The sequence below is a fragment of the Electrophorus electricus genome, chromosome 1 (genome assembly GCF_041902795.1).
Source record: "Electrophorus electricus isolate QZ-2024a chromosome 1, ASM4190279v1, whole genome shotgun sequence".
Classification (NCBI taxonomy): Eukaryota; Metazoa; Chordata; class Actinopteri; order Gymnotiformes; family Gymnotidae; genus Electrophorus; species Electrophorus electricus.
In genome coordinates this window covers 1,739,095-1,761,400 of record NC_137497.1, presented here as the reverse complement: position 1 = coordinate 1,761,400, position 22,306 = coordinate 1,739,095, and the positions used below count along the sequence as shown (strand labels likewise).

General features: G+C 38.7%; 1 protein-coding gene and 1 long non-coding RNA gene across 2 annotated transcripts in view; one reads left to right on the top strand and one right to left on the bottom strand.

The window, feature by feature from the left end:
- LOC145656919 (NACHT, LRR and PYD domains-containing protein 3-like) overlaps positions 1–22,306 on the bottom strand; it is a 486,221-nt gene that overhangs the window by 239,934 nt on the left and 223,981 nt on the right. The gene's annotated exons all lie outside the window — the stretch shown is intronic.
- Positions 15,923–19,716, top strand: LOC145659363 (uncharacterized). The gene is made up of 4 exons (XR_014125535.1): positions 15,923–16,214; positions 17,106–17,339; positions 17,673–17,771; positions 19,686–19,716. It is a non-coding gene; the product is annotated as an uncharacterized LOC145659363 (long non-coding RNA).

The window sequence follows — 22,306 nt, the reverse complement described above, 5'->3', positions numbered from 1 at the left end:
AGTTGCCCAAGGTGTACTCAGTCACAGTTGTAAGTAACTTTGGATAGAAAGTGTCAGTTAAATGCTGCTATAAAGGTAAATTCTGAAGGACAAACATACAAAAGCAGCCCACAAGAGCTTTGTGGTTAAATTATTACCTTGAATAATATTTACATTTGTAACTTTTTTTCTGGTTGGAATGAAATAAAATTGAATCATTTTACTTGATAAGAAGGATTTGTAGGGTTTAAATATTATTCAAGACTGTGTTTGAAATATTCAGGACAATGTTGAGAAATTCCAGACCAAGCTCTACACGTAAGGCATTTCCCAGCTTTGATGAGCAAAGCTCATATACAGCATACACACTCTCTACTATACACATATACTCAATAATTTTATGCATGCATTTGCATAATTATGATTTCAATGTTACAGAGTAAAGTGTTAGGTGGTTGTTACTGTGCACTGAAACAAAATATGTAACCACACGAGTAAGGTCTGAGAGAAGTTTCCATTAAAAATAGAGGCTGAATTGATATTCAGTGCCAATGCCAACTGTTCCAGAGAAAGAGACTCTAGAATGTGTATATTCTGCACACTACTCAAATTTGAAGGAAAGTTGTTTTGCAGGCTTTTGAGTTAGCTGTTTTACATATGATGTAGTCAGTTCTGGTGGATCCTGCAGTTTCTGGTGAAATTGGTGGAGAGCAGAGAGCTCATGTTCTAACACTATTTCTTGCTGTTCAGAAAGCAGTTTGACAGAGACGTCTGAGATACCAGGGGATTTGCTGTTTAACACAATGGTGTCGATTTGGTTCAGAACAGTTAAGAAAATGAAAGCTCTGACCATTGAAGCTTTTTGTTTGTAGATTAGAGTAGATCTGGCTTATGTAGTGGTCTGGTTGGACAGTGGTTGAGAGTCGAGGCTGCTTCCATGGAAACGGCTCATTTAACAAATCTGCTGAAAAATGAAGAGCCTCTCTTTTAAGCCCTGCCCTTAGAACAAAAAGCTAAAGGAAGAATTGCAAATAGTCCCAGCATAACAAGTCTGTAGACAACACATGTCACGTAGATAAAATTAAAAACATAGTTGACAAACAGTAGCTGCACTTCAATACGTTTTACGTCACCTCCACATACAAACACACAGACACGCAATTGAGCACAACAACCGAGGCACAGAAGTAAGCACTCGTATCCTTCCCAACTGTTATTGGTAATATACATTCATAGAAACAGTCCTCAGTGTCCTCAGTGTTGTCTTTCAACTCCAGTTTAAATGACCGTGACAGTTGTAGGGAAAATGTATGAATTAATATGTTGTTTAACACAAACTATTAAATAAACTGCTATATTGAATATTTTATTGGACAAATCTGATTATGTATCATTCCATGAAATATCTCTACCCATGAATTCATCATCATTATCTTATAGACTCTAAGTTTGTGATTGTGACAATCACATCTTTTAGAGCATGCACATGGAAAATATGTACAAAAAAACAAAACATTGAAAACAAGTGCCATGAGGGCTTGAATTTCAAGAATGCTCCAAGTTTCTTAAAAGCCAGTCCTCACTCCAAGTAAACTCTGCTCCCATCTATTCCTTCTGGTGTGGGGAACACTTACCCTTTGTCCAAACCAGATAACCTGGGTAACCACTGTCCTCTGGCATCGTTCTTCTAGAGCTCAGCTTGGTTTTCTGTGTTTTAAGGACCAGAGGAGCCCCAGCATGAGCTTCATCTGATGCTGGTGGGTAAGACTGGAACAGGAAACAGTGTCTCAGGAAACATCATCCTGGGAGAAGAGTTCTTCAGAGTTTGGAAGTCTCTTGACTCTTCAAATATCAATTGTGACTGGACAACCAAAGTCATGGAAGGAAGGAGAATCACTGTGATTGACACTCCAGGGTGCATTGATACATAGCTGACACCAGTTCCGACAGGCAAGCATCCATATGACTGTATCTCCACTGTATCACCATGATCCTGTTCACTGGTGGAGATCAGCTTGGGGAAAAACCTGCAGAGAAAGTACTCAATGAAAGTAGCGAGCTTACGAAGCTCGTAGAGATGTGCGAAGGTAGATATAATGTTTTCAACAACACTGAAAGGGAAAACCACAATGAAGTCACCGAGTTATTTGAAAAGATTAATAAAATGCTGTATGAGAGTCTCAGATATAAATATGTAATATGTAATAACAGTATTGCCAAAGCAGTATTATAACAGAATTCTTAATTTCCTTAATTGCAAAGGTTCATTCATGTTGTAATACTGCTTTGGCAATACTGTTATTACATATGGTCATGCCTGTAAAGCTTACTCAACTGAACTGAACAGAACTGTAATTGGTATGAAATAATAATAATAATAATAATAATAATAATAATAATAATAATAATAATAATAATAATAATAATAACTGGAAGAAGTGAAAGTGAAAAGAAAGGAAAATAAATAAAAAATATTAAGGGAAAACAATAATTAGTTAGATATTTTTTATAAACTGGGTAATATAGTCTGTTTGTGTGTGCGTGTGTATGTTTGGGTGATGCACTGCATTACACCAGTCAGATCTGGATGTAACTTCCCCATAAACATATGAGGTAGCTCAACTAACCTACGTGCCTGAGCACAGGCTACCCTCCATCAGGAAAGTGATTTCAAACTAAGTTCTATATATGGTCATATAGACGACGAACAGCCACAAACACTATAATGTATCAAAAAAAGAGTGTAAAACAAAAAAAGCCACAGGAAATTTTACAGGGCAACTGAGCTTTAAGGGTTTTGCTCAGGGGCCCAACAGCAGGAACCTGTCAGTGATGGGATTTGAACTGGCAACCTTCTGATTATTAACCAAATACCTTAACCATTGACTGCCACTGTTCTAGAAGGTAAGGGCTTCTCTTTGTTAAGAAGTGATAAGACAGAGATCATCCTGTTGACAGTAAAGTAATCAGACAACTAATTCACTTTGTTTACTCAAACTTTGTCAATCTTACCCTAGAAAAGCCTATTTTGGCTTTTGGACATGGGAAAAAGGCACACTGAGTAGGACAATGAAATACTGTATCTGCTTACAAACAAACACACACACACACACACACACACATGTTCCAACAGCCTGTTCCTGAGAGCCATAACAAGTCTCCATTCTCCTACTGGACCTCTCAGTTTTCTGCTTGATGTCTGTGTTCAATTTATCATAATGTTACCTTAATCTCTCTGGAGAGAGAACTGGTCTAAAACATTACAACAAGTAATGAACAAATATCACAAAGTAAAACATTTTATTTGCCCACATATTAAAATAATGTCATTCATTGTTCAGACTCTAAAGCACTACAGAAAGTGAAAGTCAAGGCTGCTATGTGTTAGACACTGGAGCCTTTCTGTCTTCAGGCACCCAATGCAAAGTCTCTGCTTATCAGCCGAATTTTGTGGAATTTTGAAGACAGCGTGGGGCACAAGAAAAACAACCATCTATTAAACCAAATATAATGACCTAAATAACTGCTGCAGCTGGGATTAGTAAGCACAACATCCAAACTGTTGTCTGAAGTCCAGGTTTACCATGCTCTGTGTGGTGGCCTTGACAGTATGTGTAATTGAACAGTACCATTAGGTGCACTAAGCCTAGTGTGTTAGTTTGGCCTCCTGTTTCTCATATGATGCTGGAGTCTGAGGTTGGCTGACTGACCCACTCTGACGAGTCACATCAATCCAAACTTTCACTTTCATTGCACATCTGCCAACATTAGGAGTTGCACCAGCCCACATAAAAATCCATCCAGGGGAGTAGGTGCCATGCACAAAGTCAAACACACATACTGTCTAAAGTGTAAATGATGTAGCAATTTTGTGCCATTGTAAACTGCCTTACTTCACATTTCTCTCTATGACAAATGACTGCAGCATGCAATGTGATAGATGAGGGCCAGAGTTACAGACAGCCCCGCAGGCCTGACAGGGACTCATCACTGGGATCAAACTCATCTCACTCTCCTTCCCTGTACACACCTCCAGTGGCCAGCCAAGTTTTGCTCAACACTCAGCACACACAGCAGCCAAGCTTAGTATGAGGAAATGTTTGACTGTGAAGGACAACACCTTCTTAATCAGCCTGTAATGTAGCATCAACAAAACTCTACATCTAAGGGAAGAGAATAAAATAAAAGAAAAAGAAAAAGACAAAGGTCATATACAGCAAACTTGTAGTGTTACCATCTGAACATGATACACATATAACAAGTTTAAAAGCACTTTGTGAGAATTTCATATCACTTCTTCTCATGTCAAGCACCTTTGTGTTTGTTCTTTCCAGCAGGATGGATGTCATGTTTTCTGTTGGAGGCTGTTCACCTGTGACTCCTCTGTACATCCAGAAAGAATGAGACTTAAGAATAATGTGAGGTCTTTCACTTCTTTTGTGCCAATCGCCTAGGTGTAGGCTTCACTAGGTTTTGCTGTTATTCTTTATATCTATGAAATATTTGTTAGGTAGAACTACATATATGCATTAGTTGGGGAAAATAGTACAGATCTTGGTAAATGTAGTTTTAAAATTGTGTCATGTAGCTTATGGCAAACAGAAATCAAGCATTCATGTACATGCAAACCATTCATGAAAATATTCAACCATGTTCCTGCATTGACCAATGGAGAACATGAGCTGACAATGGAAAACACAGTAGGCATCGATCCGCAAATCAATTCTGCTTTATATAAAATAGGATAAAGCATACGTTTCCGTTTGACTTCAGTTACATTTCCACGAAGTCAAAGTGGCAAAACAAAAGCCTTTCTAAGGAATACTACATAAAGCCCAAGAGAGACAAATTTTTATTTACATTGTAATTTTAGCAGAGTTGGAGCGTGAGTCACACTCTGGGAAGAGACATTGTGCTGCAAATACACAAAGCACATTCATCAAAATGATAACACAACGCGGTGCAAATTCAGAAAATGCATGCAACGTCAGAAATGCTGCAAATCCAGTCCCAACACAATGAAAATGTGCCCCAGACTTCAGAATGGCTGCTCGCAAAGGACACAGAGAGGACGTGGATGTGGACCAGTAAGAAACCAATGGTAAGACACTGGACGGGGCTTCAGCACTGCTATTGTTTCCATTCAGTACTGTTGTTCAGGTGTTCCTGAATAAGACCATCACTGGGACCAGGCTTGGGCTGCTCCTGAAGCTCAATCCCTCTACATCCAACCTTCAATAAATCAACAAACACTTCACCCTCAGTATCACTGTTCAAGTATCTCAGTGCTGTAGCACCTGAAGCCCAGACCAGGTGATAACACAGGGAAGGGCAAGACACCCCTATATGCCATCATAAATATAATCCCATAATCCATTATAATCCTGTTTTTAGAGGGAAACAAGGAGAGGAGTTGTGATAATGTAGTTAATGTAGTTCTCAATAACTGAATTATAACTCCAGACCGTTGAAGAATGGCATCTTGTCATCTTAACAAACTCTGGTAGTGTGATTGTTTTTTTAAATAAATCAGTTTCTGACTATTTCTTTCTGTGTGTGTGTGTTGCAGAAGTCCAGCTGTATCAGAGCTCCACAGTGAGTGTTGATGGTCCTCCTGGCTCTGATGGGGGCGTAGCTTGTGGCAGCAGGGCTGGTGATTGTGCAGCTGAGGACAAAAATCAGCAGTGAATGGAGACCATAACCATGACAACAGAGGAGTTAGTATGAATGGACTAAACCACTCAGATGAAGAGCAGAGGGGATCTCCCAATAATAACCATGACGAAGTCTGAGAGATGATAAATGATTTGGCTCTCTTGTACACACACACACACACACACACAAATGTACCCTCACTGCCTTTCTGTGTACCATTCAGGGGTCAGAGATCAGTATATGTTCGATCATACCTGATCAGAGTTTTATGACTTTAGCACTCCTGAACTCACCTGGTAGAGCAGGTACAATAACATACATCTCCAGAATCATGGTCTGATCCTCAGAGAGCACACATAATGTCATACTGATGAATATGTATCAGTCGCTATAAGACCATCTACCCAGTACTGTAAATGTAATATAAAGATGTTTATGTAAATATTACTATGAGATCCTGTGATGTAATTTAATGCACATGTAAATACTTTACACAAAAGTCAAGGAAAAACAGGCAGTTTTGCTTGTAGCATCTTTACATTTTCGTTGCCAATTATCAACATTTTTTATTAAAGAGTTTCAAGGACCAGTATCAAAATAAATGTTTCCAGTGGGAGGATGGAGGGATTAATGAAAGGAGAGGAGAGAAGGAGAAGGAGTACACAGACGAGTGCTGTTGGTGTAATATACAGTTTGGAGCTTGAGGTCCACTGATGAGTCTCTTTGCCAAGCCTGGTGGCTGTAGCCGTCAAGTTCAGTAAAATGTCGTCAGTACAAAATGCAATTTTCTGCCAGGAGTTGCTTAATGTTTTATCTTTAAAAAATTACAAATTTTATTTTTCGTTCTTCTGTCAGCACTAATCTGAGCCAAAGATGTTTTAAATTTTGCTCATGAATATTAATGAGGTACTTATGCTCTGTGCCTCTGTAAAGCCAACCTCTTTCCTTGAAGTGCCTTATGGGTAAAAACCAGCCATGTGTTTTATTTATTTATTTTTTTAATCTCAGACATATAATGTAATGCTGTTTATTTTTAAATACAAGAAGAAATCATATTTTATGGCACTTCTTTTGATTACATGTATTACTGTATTTGGATACCTGATGCATTGTTACCAAAATATAATCTTTTAAATACATCTATGGTCTGTTTATCTCTAATTTTCCCATTTGAAACTGCTGATTACAGTCTGATTTGATATTTTTGATATTTTGAATAATTAAATATTAACATAGCATTACTGCTATTAAGTAAAAGTCTCAGTTTGAACACAATGTATTGCAACAACAGACTCAAAATGAATCCTTCGATTAATGATGATTCAGGCATTTGAAGAGTTTGATCATTTGGGGGTGTCTATGGAAATGATGCATGTAAAAGATGCATGTTATTTCTTAACAAATATTAGCAAGTAAAAACAACACACTAAAAGGAAAAAAAATGTGATCAGTGGATTTATGTTAAAGGACCAACTAGATAAAAGTGTAATTTTGCTCCAAGTATTGATTTAACCATAACCATGATAACCATTAACCATTAACCATTGACCATGACCATGATAACCATTAACCATTAACCATGACCATGACCATGATGACCATTAACCATTAACCATGACCATTAAGCATTAACCATTAACCATGACCATGGTAACCATTAACCATTAATCATGACCATGATAACCATTAACTATTAACCATGACCATGATAACCATTAACCATTAACCATGACCATGATGACCATTAACCATTAACCATGACCATGATGACCATTAACCATGACTATTAACCATTAACCATGACCATGATAACCATTAACCATTAACCATGACCATGATAACCATTAACCATTAACCATGACCATGATGACCATTAACCATTAACCATTAACCATGACCATGATGACCATTAACCATTAACCATGACCATGATAACCATTAACCATTAACCATGACCATTAACCATTAACCATTAACCATTAACCATTAACCATTAACCATGACCATGATGACCATTAACCATTAACCATTAACCATGACACATCCAGGGCAGGGGTGTGCCAGCCATGGTGAGCACACGATGCAGCGCCCATGATGCTGCACACCCCAGACACCCCATCACCCACCGGAAGAAAACCTGTCAGTGACACTGATCTAAGCAAAGCAAACAGATCCTGAAAATTACAAACCAACCCAATGTCCCCTGTTCTAACCACTCATCTTTTTAAATTTCGAATGTTACAATTTTTAGTAGTTGAATCTTCCAAAATTAAAAAAAAAAAATTTAAACAAACTATTTATACATGTGATTTTAATTAAGAAGAGCAGAGAGTCTCAGTCCCTTATTACATTAATATTAAAGAAAGATAAAGACCCTGGTGATTATAGGCCAATCTCTTTAATACTTCTTGATGCTAGAATACTGTCCAAGATTTTGGCAAACAGATTAAACAGAGTAATTTTGTCTTTGATCCATAAGGACCAGGTCAGTTTTATTCTAAACAGAAATTCTTCTGATAATATTAGGTGTGTCATTACTATAATGTCGGCGGTATCTGATGCCAGTATTCCTGTGGCTGTGATCTCTTTTAACGTTGAAAAGGCATTTGATCGTGAGTAGTGGGGGTACTTGTTTAAGGCGCTGGAGACTTTTGGATTTGGTGAAAGTTATTAAGTGGATTAAAGTACTTTATAATAAACCCGACACAGCAGGACACTCTAATGGATATATTTCAGTTTATTTTAAGCTCTCCAGAGGAACTCAACAGGGATCTCCACTCTCACATTCTTTCCTGGTATCACAGTGTTAATATAAGTTCATAAGTTAATGCTTTATTTCGTCGATACTTTATTAGTAACTGACCAAGTTAAACAGGCCTGCTCCTGTTCTCCATGTATTTAATATGAATGAGTGGATAAACTAGGATCTCTGGAAAGAGAGGACATAACAACAACAACAACAACAATAATAACAATAACAACAACAACAATAATAATAAATTATTATTATTATTATTATTATTAACAACATTAATGATGATGATGATGATACAATAATAATAATTTATTATTATTATTATTATTATTATTATTATTACTATTAACAACATTAATAATGATGATAATAATAATGATAATTCATTATTATTTTTATTATTAAGAACATTAATAATGATGATGATGATAATAATAATGTCATTAATAATGATGATGATGATGATAATAATAATAATGGTTATTATTATTATTATTATTATTATTATTATTATTATTATTATTATTAACAACATTAATAATGAAGATGATGATGATAATAATAATGTCATTAATAATAATGATGTGACTGGCGTCCCTGTTTAATGATTTCTCTGTTGTGTCTTTTTTTCCTGCACTTCTTGGTTCCGCTCCTTGGTTTCATTTTCTCCTCCCCTCGTCTGTTCCTTCATTCCAGTCCATGTTCTGGTTCTCCCTGTTCCCATGTTCACCTGAGTCTGTTCTGTGCCTGATTGTCTTGGTTATTTAAGCCCTGTGTTTTGTCTTCTAGTTGTTGGTTATTTTGGTAAGTTTGTTCATGTGTGAAGTTGCCATTATCACTGTTTGATTTGTATTCTTAGTTCATGTGTTACTTGCCTCAGTGTCTTTCCCTTTGTCTTTGTTTATTAGCCTCCCGTGGTTTTGTTAGCCTCGCTCATTAAATAACCTCCTGCATTTGCATTCCCTGTTAAAACGTTACAGATGATTATGATGATAATAAAATCATTATTATTAATAATAATAAACATTATTGTTATTATTAATAATATCATCATAATAATAATAATAATAGCTGATGCTGTTTGTTGTGTGTGTGTTATTCCTGTATAATTGTGCAGTAGCAGTGCTGTGTTTGAGGGGTGAAACATAAGACACAGACACACCCACTAGTAGACAAACTCCAAGAGCCAGTGAGGTGTTAAAAGCAGAAGGGCGCAGAGTTGGGGGCTTGAGGGGCTCAAAAGGACGAGATCTGTGCTGTGATTCAGCCTGACGGTAGACTGGATGAGGGCAGATCATTGAGGTTTGTGTGTGTGTGTGTGTGAGGCAGGAGGAAGAGGAGGGGACCTTCAGCCAACCTTCTGCTTCTGAAAAGAGAAGAGGCATGAGGCTGACCTTCTGACCTTTATCACGCTGCTGAAACCCCACAGCAGTTCAGTATCAGTTAATGCCATAATGATGCGTGCCATGTTGCTGAAGGACCTCAGCTCAGCTAAAAGTAACGCGGGTGTCGGGATACACAAGGGAGCTGGAACACGAACGGCTTGTGGTCCTTTACAGCACGATTATGAGCCATGTTGAATGTCTCCACAGTCAACCCCCTCTCTCTCTCTCTCTCTCTCTCTCTCTCTCTCTCTCTTTCTTTCTCTGCTTTTAGTGGCATTCTTTAATGGAGCAGTTTTAACAATCTCCTTTTTCCTCACTGACGGGTAGAATCAGGGAAAGTCACAAAAACTCAGCAGAGCAGCAGTCATCCTCTGACCCTGCACTTCAGGGCAGGAGACCCCGCAGCGTTTACAGGCCTTCCCTACTGGAGAGGTCAGACCAGAACAATGTCGTAGAGAAGCACCATGTGGGGGATGTCATGCTCATGGACATGTAGCCAACATATACTTGTGGAATTGAACTGAATCTCTTTGCAGTCACTGTTGGTATGAACCTTTACACCCTTAATTTGACCTTTTAAAGCCTTACTGAATCATGCTTTATGCCCTTAACATTAGCCGTTAGTATAAAACAACCAAAACTGATAATTCTCCAGATACTGAAATGACTCCGGACACAGAAATGACTAATGGACAGTAATATTCTGCTGGTGCATGTTTGCAGTTCTCTGCTTCTATAATCCTGTAGCAGTTGTCTCTAATTTCAGTGGTAATTCTGGAAAAAGAAAGCTGGGAGCTGCAGTAAGAGACTGTGTGTGTGATAAGAGAAAGTTTACCACACAAACAGAGTGGGCAGAACAGGGTGTGTGTGTGTGTGTGTGTGTGTGTGTGTGTGTCTGAATGATTGGGAACTGGACAGGCAATATTGGAGGGGGATAAAAAGCAACACACACACAGATGATTTTTCCATGTTTCTACAGTAAAGGTCCACAGTGCCAGTACTGCCGCTTTCCTCCTGATGTTAACACCACCAGAACACAACGCAGCATCACAACCAGTAGACAGAATTGTCGGGTCCACAAGCTGGCTTGGTATTGTGAAACAGTGCTGTTGTGCACAGCTGGATCTCTTGAGTTGTTGCCTATTTGTTCACTGAATGTATGGATGGAGAGGTAGGAAGCTCATGTTAATTGTAGGAACTAACCACAGCTTACCTTGCTATAGCTAGAAGTGTCCAGTACAGCGATACGCTGTATAATGATCCCATAAACTAAGCTTCATATCATTTTGCTTCAGGTCTCATGGACGACAAGCATCGAGACTATTTTCTGTCCTGGCTCTAAGATGGTGGAATAAACTCCCACTTGCTGTCCGGACAGCAGAGTCCCTTGCAGTCTTCAAACACAGACTGAAGACCCGTCTATTTGCAGAATATTTAAAGGACAACTGACACTGCTCCCATATTGACTGACTAATTTAGTACTTATTGTAGAACATTGTTTATGTTGTTTAACAAACTCTAGCACTTATTGTTTATAGCACTTATCATTGTTTAAGATAGACCTTATGTATTTTGTACTTCTAGATATCAGCATTCATCCCTGTATTCTACATTATTCTAGTTCATTGGTATGTCTGATTCTAACCTACTTTACTGTAGTAGGATGTATACTATGACTAAACGACAAAGCACTTTTTAAGTCGCTCTGGATAAGAGCTTCTGCTAAGTGCCGTAAATGTAAATTGTAAGCAATGGCTCATCCTGCATATTGCAGAGAGGAAGAGCAGGTTAAAGCGATGGAAAATGGAAAGCAAAAACACCAAACTAATTGTCTAAGGCATTGTTTTATCTCTCTGAGAAAGGCATAACCAGGCATGTTGTCTTTGTGGCCACACTGTCACATTTTTTCACCTTCTCATCATTTGCAGCCACACCACCCTGAACACGTTGTATCTAGTCCGATCTTAGAAGCTAAGCAGTGTCAGGCCTGGTTAGTAATTGGAAGGGGGGCTTCCTGGGAATACCAGGTGCTGCAAGCTTTTCTTCTCCTTAGATGTGTTTCTGTTCATATTTGCCCCTTTTCACCTATTACGTGGCTACTGTAGGTTTTATTTCATGCTTTCTTTCTTGCTTTTATGTTTCGAGTCTCTTCCATGGTTCTGTGTCTCTTCCTTTGTGTCCAGCTGTTCTGAGTTTGTCCCTAATCGCATTACTACACTAATAAACACTACACTAGTAAACCCCATTCCTGCGTCTCTGGTGTGTCGCTCATTCTTTGTCATTCATCGTCTCTGATTAGATCTCGTCAGTCCTTGCTAATATGTGCTTCTAGTAATATCTTGTCAGTCCTCGCTAATATGTGTTTCTGGTAATATCTGGCCAGTCCTCGCTAATATGTGTTTCTGGTAATATCTCGTCAGTCCTCGCTAATATGTTTCTGGTTAGATCTGGTCAGTCCTCACTAATATGCGTTTCTGGTAATATCTTGTCAGTCCTCGCTAATATGTGTTTCTGGTAATATCTCGTCAGTTCTCGCTAATATGTGTTTCTGGTAATATCTGGTCAGTCCTCGCTCTTTGCTCGTACGTGTTTAGTATTATCCGTTTTTCCTCATCCCTCATTCTTTTATCCTTCCTCTCCGCTCCCTGTTTAGTTCCCCTGTCTGTTGTTGTCCTAGTTTAGTTCTCTGCTGTTTGCTCCACTATTGGACTCTCACTCTGTGTTTGTGGTCTACGCTGCCTCACCCGTTATTGCTGTCTGTCCTTGGTTCTGTTGTGTTATTTTTGTTTGTTTGTTATTAAACTTTTATTTATTTTACTCTATTTGTCGTGCTCTTTATGGCATCCCTCGTTAGTTCCCTTTTTCATAACATCCAGCGCGTCGGCACTTCACAAGTGTGTTCGCTCTTCACTCCTCCCGCGTTACAGTAACCCCCCAAACATACACACTAACAAACTATATTACCCAGTTTACGAAAGTTACCTATTTATTATTTTCCATCCTTATTTAACTTTCTTTTCACTTCTTCCAATTATTATTATTTCAGACAAATGTCAGTTCTCTACAAGTTCTTTATCATAACAGAAATCTTAACTTCCATAATGGCAAAGGTTGTAATGTTGTGTAATGTTCATGTTATAATGCTGCTTTGGCAACACTATAATTGTATGTGGTCATGCCAGTAAAGCTACTGAACTGAACTGAACTGAGAGAGAGAGAGCTCCTGAGACGCTGAAATGGGCCACGTGTGACGCCGCTCTTCACAGAAACATCTTGGTCTTCCCCTGTAGATTATTCTGTCAACATTATAATGTTATTTATTTTAAACCCTCCTTCGCTATAATGAGGTGTTAAAGGGGCTCGTTCCTGAGATCCGCTGGTCAGACATGACGACAGCAGAGAGCTGCGCTCATGCTCGTGATGAAGCTGGTGAGAGCACGAGGCGTGATGACGACACACCTCTGACATTTCTGCGTTAAAGTGGCGCACGCGGCCTGTGAGCAGGTCAGCACTGGAGGTCTGGAGGTCTGGAGCTCCACTCTCCACTCTGCTCCATTCAGCCACCAGTGCGCTGAAAGGGTCCACTCACAACTCTGGGGTCCAGTGGGACTGATGTGTTGGGGTCTGCTTCCAAGGCTCTGATTGGCTGGTCCTACCCCACTCATAAACCCTGACCATAATTATAGCATCAGCATCACTCAAAGGCTCGGATTTCAGAACCTGCTGGCTCTATCCTCTTGTAAACATCTGTTGTAAAAAGCGCTATATAAATAAAATTTGATTGAATTTTGATTGAAAACCAGACGTGGGAAAGTGGTTTCTCTTTATCCTCAGTCATAATGAAAGCTCATGAATCTTTTATGTAAATGAGATTTTACACTCAGAATGAATATGCTACATAAATAAATAAAAACATTATTGTTTTTGATGGTGTTAACAATACCCAGTGTTAGACTACTTGATCAAATAAACTGATTATAATGTATTAATAATGCAAACAAATCTAAGAATTAACAAATTACTATTTGCCATACAGTAGACAGCTCTGCATTGAAATCTGAAGTAAATTACTTGAAAAAAATATGCTTTGTCTCTTTTGGTTTGTGTTTTTCAGTAAATTACATGACTGCTTTATGCTCTCCTGTCAGTCAAGAAATGCAAAAAGGAGGGAACATAGGTTAAAAAGATAAAATATTGTGCAGTGACTATAACTCTATTAACATGCTCACTCAGGGTTAACACAGTTCACCACACGGGGGCGACGTCCGCGTTGAAGTACCTTTGGTGATTCCCCTCGATGGCTTTGGGTCCTCGTTTTGTGGAATCCTGTATGAAGAGTCAGTAAAGAGATCGGTTAAATATGCAAATCTGCAGTAAAATGATGTGCGTGTGTTTGTCTTTGTCCTTCCAACATGTCAAATGCACCCAGAGCCCAAGTCTAAACAACACTGTATATTCACAAGATTAAAGACACATGCAGTAGCATCATAAAGTGATCTGCTTCTCATAGACCATCCTAAGAAAATGTGGGACAATACTTTGGGTTTTAATAGCCATAAATTTAAAACCACACGATGGGCACTTGTATTTATTTATGTAAGCAGTGCAATTTACTGCCTACTTTTGCAAAAAAACAAGGGCTGATCACATCTGCATTTAGCTGCAAATGTATTTTTACTTTAAATTACTTAAATATCAGTTGTCCTTCAATCCGGCAAAGGTCATTTACGCACCATGTGTCTTACTTGTCCATTTTATGCTTATTAATATCCCCCAAAAGTCTGTTTAGACAAGCGGTAACTTTATGCTCTTTCGTGGTGCTGTGTGGTAGCGTTATGCACCCCAAGTCTTGTCTTAAACAATGGTTGTTTTTCCACAGCCAATAGGTTGCTGAGTGACTTTAAATGAACTACAATGAACTTAAAATGAAATGAAATGCATATTTACCATATATTACTACTAAAAAGACATGTTTCCAAAACATCATATAGTCCAGAGAGCAGTTTGTATTTTATTTGGTTGTTGCATTCATTTAGTCCTCTGAATATATACACTAGGTGTGAGGTTCTAGTGTGTCACTGTTTAATCTTGGGCATGTGGGCTCTGTAGAAAGACTTGTGGGAGAGAGGAAAACTCATGAGAAATGTCTGTACTAAATGTATCTGACCATAATGGTCAAGCCTGTAATGGTAGTACTAGCCCATGGACTAATGGGAGTGATATATAGAGCCATTATTTCGTTACTTTAATTAGTAAAAATATATCTTCGTATATTTTTACTGTTCAGGTGCAAGTGCAGGAGATCAAATCCAGCTAGTGCAAGAGACACATGGTGAGTTCCAAGTACACCAGCTAACTGACCGATTTATTATATGGAGGTTTGTTATATAGAAGACTATTTAGTTTAAAGGATAGAATTTGAAAAAAAAAAACATTCAATCTATAGTGGCTGCAACTTTTAACTGGTGCTGAATTTCACGCTTCGGTTATTTATTCGTGCAATTTTTTTCCTGTAGCTGAACAAAGATTCATATAGACATGTTTTACACTGTGGTGATCCTACCCTTTAATGGCAATGCATTTTATACTGTAGCTAATTCTATACAATGAAATTTAGGAGTATAAGTCTTACTTTGAGGACACTTGGCTAATTTGAAATTTGTCTGTATGTCATTTTCAGCAGAAAAAACCTGCTTCTCAGGGAACATCAGCAGAGACGGCCAGTGGCAGAGAGGAGACTGATGAGACCTTCCCTGCACTACCTCGGGATGGACCAGAGAGTCCAGGCAAGAAAAATACGATTCTTTGGTCAGAAACAAACTGTTCACCAACATGTTTACTGTTACAGGTTTTTAATGAAAAAATATCAGATCACTATTGATATTGGGCGACATTAAATCACAGGATGTTGTTATTGGATTGGTACAGATAAACTGGTATCGTGCCATCTCAAGTATTTACAACTTTGTGAGAACAGGCTGAAATCATGGATACATTCCTGTGTCAGAACAGGTGGTTTTGTACTTAAGGTGACATGGTTCTGAAACAATGTGCAGCCAGTTATCCATAGCAGTGATGTTTATGATAGAAATCTGGTTTCTGATTGAATGCTAACTTGTGTGTTTACACCTGTTCTCTCCTACAGCTAAAGTGAATGTTTACACATTGGCTAAGTGACCCAGGCAAACTGACCATGGCCTGCCTGGCCACGGGCTTCTACCATAAAGATGTGATGATGAGTGTGAGGAAGGACACCTCCACCCTGCCTGAAGAGCTGATAACGTCCTCGGGAGTCAGATCCAATGATGATGACACCTACTATTAAGACGTCCTTCTAGTGAGCTACAAAGCACTGAATGGTCTTGCCCCACAGTGCCTTAGCAAACTCCTGAGAACAGTAGGAAATACAGAGCCGTGCCATGAGTTCTATATGGCATCAGGTACAATGGATTTTTTGGGATAGTAAAAGCAAACAAATATCCATTATGTGTGTGTGTAATACATCAGCAACATTTAAACTACCATGGTCTTTCCTTGTGTTTCCCTTCTTTCTACGTTCACTTCTGTTAGCTGGTTTTCTCATCACTCTTTTACAGCTTTGTTGCCTAGTGAAGGCCGTAACAGTGATCTGATGATCTAAGTCACAATTATAGACAAACACAGTCTAACTTGATAAATAAACACAAATGCACAGTTGTACTGATCACATCTGTTATTAAGCACACTGAGTAAACATCCACAGTGTTGGCCAGAAAAGGTCAGTGCACACTTAGATTTAAAAATGTATGCCCAGGGGTCTGTTTCAGAAAGTGGGTTTAGTGAAAACTCAGTTGGCTTAGAGTTGAAAGAAACTTGAGGTTTTCTGTTTCACAAAGAGGGTTTGGCTGACTGGGCTCACTGCACAACACTGGATCTTTGCTATTTATTAGATGGGCTATTTAGTTTTATCTGAGGGATGAGCAGCCAAGACAAAATGATGCTGTACCTGTAGCCCTTAATCAAAACCTGAACAAAGGAAAATGTTTTTAAGATCCAGATTTAAATAATCGCACAGAATATGGAGCAGTCCCCATTTACTGGATGTAAACGTAAAAGATGTCAAAAACAGAAATGTCTGTCTTAGAAATGAGGGACGTGCCAATAGCAGTTTTCCTGCACGCACTGCCTCAAGCAGAACGCATGCCAACAGTTTGGACTCATCCATGCAGTCTGTACTCCTCATGTGGATCTGCTATCCAAATGCATCATTGTTTCTTTCTTTTTCCATTTTCATTTGATGAAGCTGTGATTGCATATGTGGTCATGTAAACCTAAACATTTGTAATTTGCAGGACACCCTCGGCCAACTGAATGTTTGCTGTCTAACGCTGAAGCTTGAATATCTGACAACAGTTTACCAGGCTTGAATATCTCTACAGTCAACCGGACATTGAGAGCGCTTCCAAACGCACACGACCTTGACAGACAAATGCCTGCTCCCTGCTTTCATAGACCCAGTCAGTGCAAACACCAGGAAATAAAGGCAGAGGCAAATCGGAATAGCAGCAAATGAATAAGAACAACAGGTACCTTTGTAACATGTTTCAAGTAGAAACTGGTACTGTGTAAATTATCCATCATATGTCAGGTTTGAGTTGGTCAAGAGCATGTGCTATAATCAGTTTGTCCATCTGCTTATGCTGTGGTATCTAGAATGTCTGACAGTCATTAGAAAAATAAGTAGCAGAATCCTTTATCGTTTTATTTGAAAGTATGTGATTTAAAATAAATAATCTAATTGTAGGTATTTAGCTCGAAACTAGAGTTGTATTATACAGTATGTCATTAGGTTGAATGGGATTGTAAAATAGTAGCTAGTGTGACCTCTGTGTTCCGTCCCACTCAATGATGCACACCAGGTTGTGGATGAAAGGGGTTTCCTTTTATTTTCCACACTATAACAAGTTCAGCAACCACATTTAATTTCACTGAGGGGTCAGCAAACAAGCCCACAGCAGGTATGTCTCACTCTGCCATGCACCTTCCAGTAAATGTTACAACTTCTTCCATAATAACAATATAATGAAATATATAAATAAAAGGAAGCTGTGGTTGTATAGTGTAGTCATTTGATTATAAATGATGATCTCATAATAATCTTCTCTACATATTCTTATACATTTACAGAGTAACATTCACTCATATATTCAAATTCCATATCATACATAGAAAACGGCCACCTCATCTATTTTATAGTTTTTTCCTGATCAATAATACAAAAAAAAGAACAGCGCCCTCTAGCGATGAAGCTCAATTATTTCAAGTTAACTGTAAAACATAGCTAGGTTAAGTCGGCGTTAGCTTGCAGCTAGAACAAAAAATGCTCAGATTAACGCATCTGAGTCAAAAATTAAACACAATGAAATCAAATTAAATTGACCCACCTGCAACAAGCTCAGCAACCACATTTAATTTCGTTGATTGGTCAGTTAGCCAGCCTGTACAAAACAGGCTATTGTTAGAAATTCTGCACATGTGATTCACTTAGCTTCACATCTCACACTGCTTCTAATTATAAGATAACGTATGTACGTAATAACGTGGTGAAATCTGCTAAAAATGGTGAGACTGAGCATAATAAATAATTAAATAATAAGACAAACTGAGCACTTCGTCTGCATATTTTGAAATGTGAAGAAAAAGTTCTTACAAACAATATAAAGCACACAATTATATATGGGAAAACATTTGTCATTAAGAGAAGCACTACTTATTACACAAATGTCATAACTGTCCTAATATTAATAGTTCAACAGTCTTCCTCTGTCTATTATACACACTGTACACATGTTAAATATCTGCCTTGAAGTTACAATGAAATGACTTCCGGGCCCACTGAAAATTGTTTTACACACATGCAGCCACACTCATACACGCACAAGCATGGTGTAACTCTATGTTTACGCACCAGGGATTGAATGTGCAAGTTCATGTATATGCAAGTTTAAATTATTATACACAAATGTAAGTAGTAGGCTATTTATGTGAAAATGTTTCATATGCATGTACAAGTGTTTCATATGTATGTGCAAGTAGTGTTTCCCTGATTTCTCCCTAAACGGGTCCTCATAGTTCAGCAGTAATGAGGCTAGTTAGATTTTGCTCAGAATTAAGTACACTTTGGGATGTTATATGTATCACAGTCTCCGGTTAGCCATACATCGTTAATCAATCCAGGTTGAGGTAGAGTCACTGCATTAATGACACATCTGTTTGCATTGCAAGTTGTTGCTATGGCAGCAATGAAATTAGGAAATTCAAAGAAAAACAACTCATCTACACTCTTGGAACTTTAGAACCCCATATGTCCTGTGGCCCAATGTCACACGTGAGGGGAATCCCATGAACACCTTTACAGATCAGTCTCTGGAAAGACACTGAAGAGGACAGAGGAAAAATTAGGCATTTCTGGAGATGGTGTGTTGGACACATCGAGGAAGAACACACAGACACAAAGAATGTGGAATCCAGGAGAGACCTAATAAAGAAAACCAAAAGAAGAAAGCAGAAGTGGAATCTAAAAAAATTCAAATATAGAGTGGAAAAAACGTCCTACAGTTGGTATGGATATTTGATTGTTTTTTTATGCTTTTTGGACTTGCCTTTCTAAATGGATTAATTTAACTCTCATGTATAAAAAAACACAGTAAACTAAATAAGCTTTACAATAAGGGACAAAAATGTACTTATTGAAAATGCTTTTATCCTCTGATCAGCGATGACTAAGACTCTCATTTAAAATATGCAACACCACTTGAAGTATTAGTGCTCTATTAATCTTTTACAAGGTTTTAGGCTCTTGTCAGCCTGTATGCAATACATACAATACGTGTTTTATATATATCCAGCAGTAATGATACTTGCTCTGGCAGATTTTAAGATGCCCCATGAACAGACTGAAAGGACTTCAGCAGCATGTCTGAGTGAAGTGAACGATGCATATGACCTGTACAGATCAGCCATGACCAAGCGGAGGCACTCTGTGGCACCTGCTTCACCAGCCCTGAAAAGGGTCAACAAAGACACCAAACCAGGTTTGGATAGCAGTCAGCCTTCTTCCCTCTAGGGCCAAGAGAACACGAGTGGCTTGTGAAGTGTGCAGCAGGACAGCAGGATCAAATCTGCCAGCTTCTGCTCCAGGACATCCAGCTGGCAGAGAAGAGAAACTTCATGTCTGGCTTCACAGTACTTCACTGGGCTGCTAAACAAGGAAACAGCGAAATGGTGCACAAGATCCTTCTTCTTTCACGGCAAGGTGGGCCAGGGGTTGACGTAAACACCAAGAGCTACGACGGCTACACCCCACTACACATTGCTGCTATTCACAGCCACGAGTCAGTCCTGAGTGTTCTGGTGCGTGATTATGGTGCCAACTGCAACATACGTCACAACAGTGGCAAAAAGCCCCATCACTACTTACATAAAGGACGCCTCACCCAAGGTGAGAGAGATGCTCAGAGACCCTCACGCTGGGGATTACAAGCCCTCAGGCCATGAGCAGCACTTTTCTGATCCGCCCAATGGATTCAGTACTTTGAGTAAACTATTTCAGTCCAAGCACAGAAACACACTCAGATGCAAACCAAGATTCCACTCAGCCTTGAAGTAGCTTGACCAGCCTTGACCAAGATGAGGACAGGATAGACTATACATTCATTTCCACAATGTTCCCCTACAATTAACTTCCCAAATTAAATTGCATATCCTCAAATAGACATATTCTTTAACTTGTCTTTCACTCCTGATTTTGATTCTGTGAAATAAATCATTTGCACATAGATGTTTGAAATATTGAGTAGTCATATCTGCCTTGAACCATTGTCTGTTTTCCTTGAATATTCTCTAATGTTTTGTCTTTGAGTAATGAAATGTTTTTGAGGTCCTTCTTCAGCTGTGCAAGCAAAGTGCTTCTGAATTAGTAGTAGGAGAAGCCAGTTTATATATGAAAAAAATAGTTGTGTGCTTTATATTGTTTGTAAGAACTTTTTCTTTGTATATATAAATGTGCAGACTAAGTGCTGAGGTGAAATTAGTGTGATAAAAATGTTCCCACCTATTATGGCTTAAAAGACAATCAGCACCTCTCCCCAAATATCAATATGTCAATTTGCTCTTGTGTTCCAGTTGTTTTGTTTCTCTCTTTCTCTTCTTTTAATGTACTATATTGAATTAATTTATGTTTCATAAGGTAACTGGAGGTAAATGCCTGACACAGTCAAAGCCCAAGACTGAGACAAAGCAGCTATGAGTTTGCATGTACAGATCTGTTGAGCCTTTCCTTCTTATGCCGCACCTGAGATCAGTAGTTAAAAACCGTTCTCTTACTGGAGAACCCATTGGCCGTTCTCCATTCTCCTACTGGACCTCTCAGTTTTCTGCTTGACGTCTGTGTTCAATTTATCAGAATGTTGCCTTAATCTCTCTGGAGAGAGAACTGGTCTAAAACATTACAACAAGTAATAAACAAATATCACGAAGTAAAACATTTTATTTGCCCACATATTAAAATAATGTCATTCTTTGTTCAGACTCTAAAGCACTGAAGAAAGTGAAAGTCAGCGCTGCTATGTGTTAGACATTGGAGCCTTTCTGTCTTCAGGCACCCAATACAAGGTCTCTGCTTATCAGCTGAATTTTGTGGAATTTAAGACAGCGTGGGGCACAAGAAAAACAACCATCTATTAAACCATATATAATGACCTAAATAACTGCTGCAGCTAGGATTAGTAAGCACAACATCCAAACAGTGTCATCTGAAGTCCAGGTTTACCATGCTCTGTGTGGTGGCCTTGACAGTATGTGTAATTGAACAGTACCATTAGGTGCACTAAGCCTACTGTGTTAGTTTGGCCTCCTGTTTCTCATATGATGTTGGAGTGTGAGGTTGGCTGATTGACCCTCCCCGACAGGTCACATCAATCCAAACTTTCACTTTCATTGCACATCTGCCAACATTAGGAGTTGCACCAGCCCACATAAAAACCCATCCAGGGGAGTAGGTGCCATGCACAAAGTCAAACACACATACTGTCTAAAGTTTAAATGATGTAGCAATTTTGTGCCATTGTAAACTGCCTTAGTTCACATTTCTCTTTATGACAAATGACTGCAGCATGCAATGTGATAGATGAGGTTACAGACAGCCCCACAGGCCCGACAGGGACTCATCACTGGGATCAAACTCAGCTCACTCTCCTTCCCTGTACAAACCTCCAGTGGCCAGCCAAGTTTGTGCTCAACACAAAGCACACACAGCACCCAAGCTTAGTATGAGGAAATGTTTGACTGTGAAGGACAACACCTTCTTAATCAGCCCATAATGTAGCATCAACAAAACTCTACATCTAAGGGAAGAGAATAAAACAAAAGAAAAAGAAAAAAGACAAAGGTCATATACAGCAAACTTGTAGTATTACCATCTGAACATGATACACATATAACAAGTTTAAAAGCACTTTGTGAGAATTTCAAATCACTTCTTCTCATGTCAAGC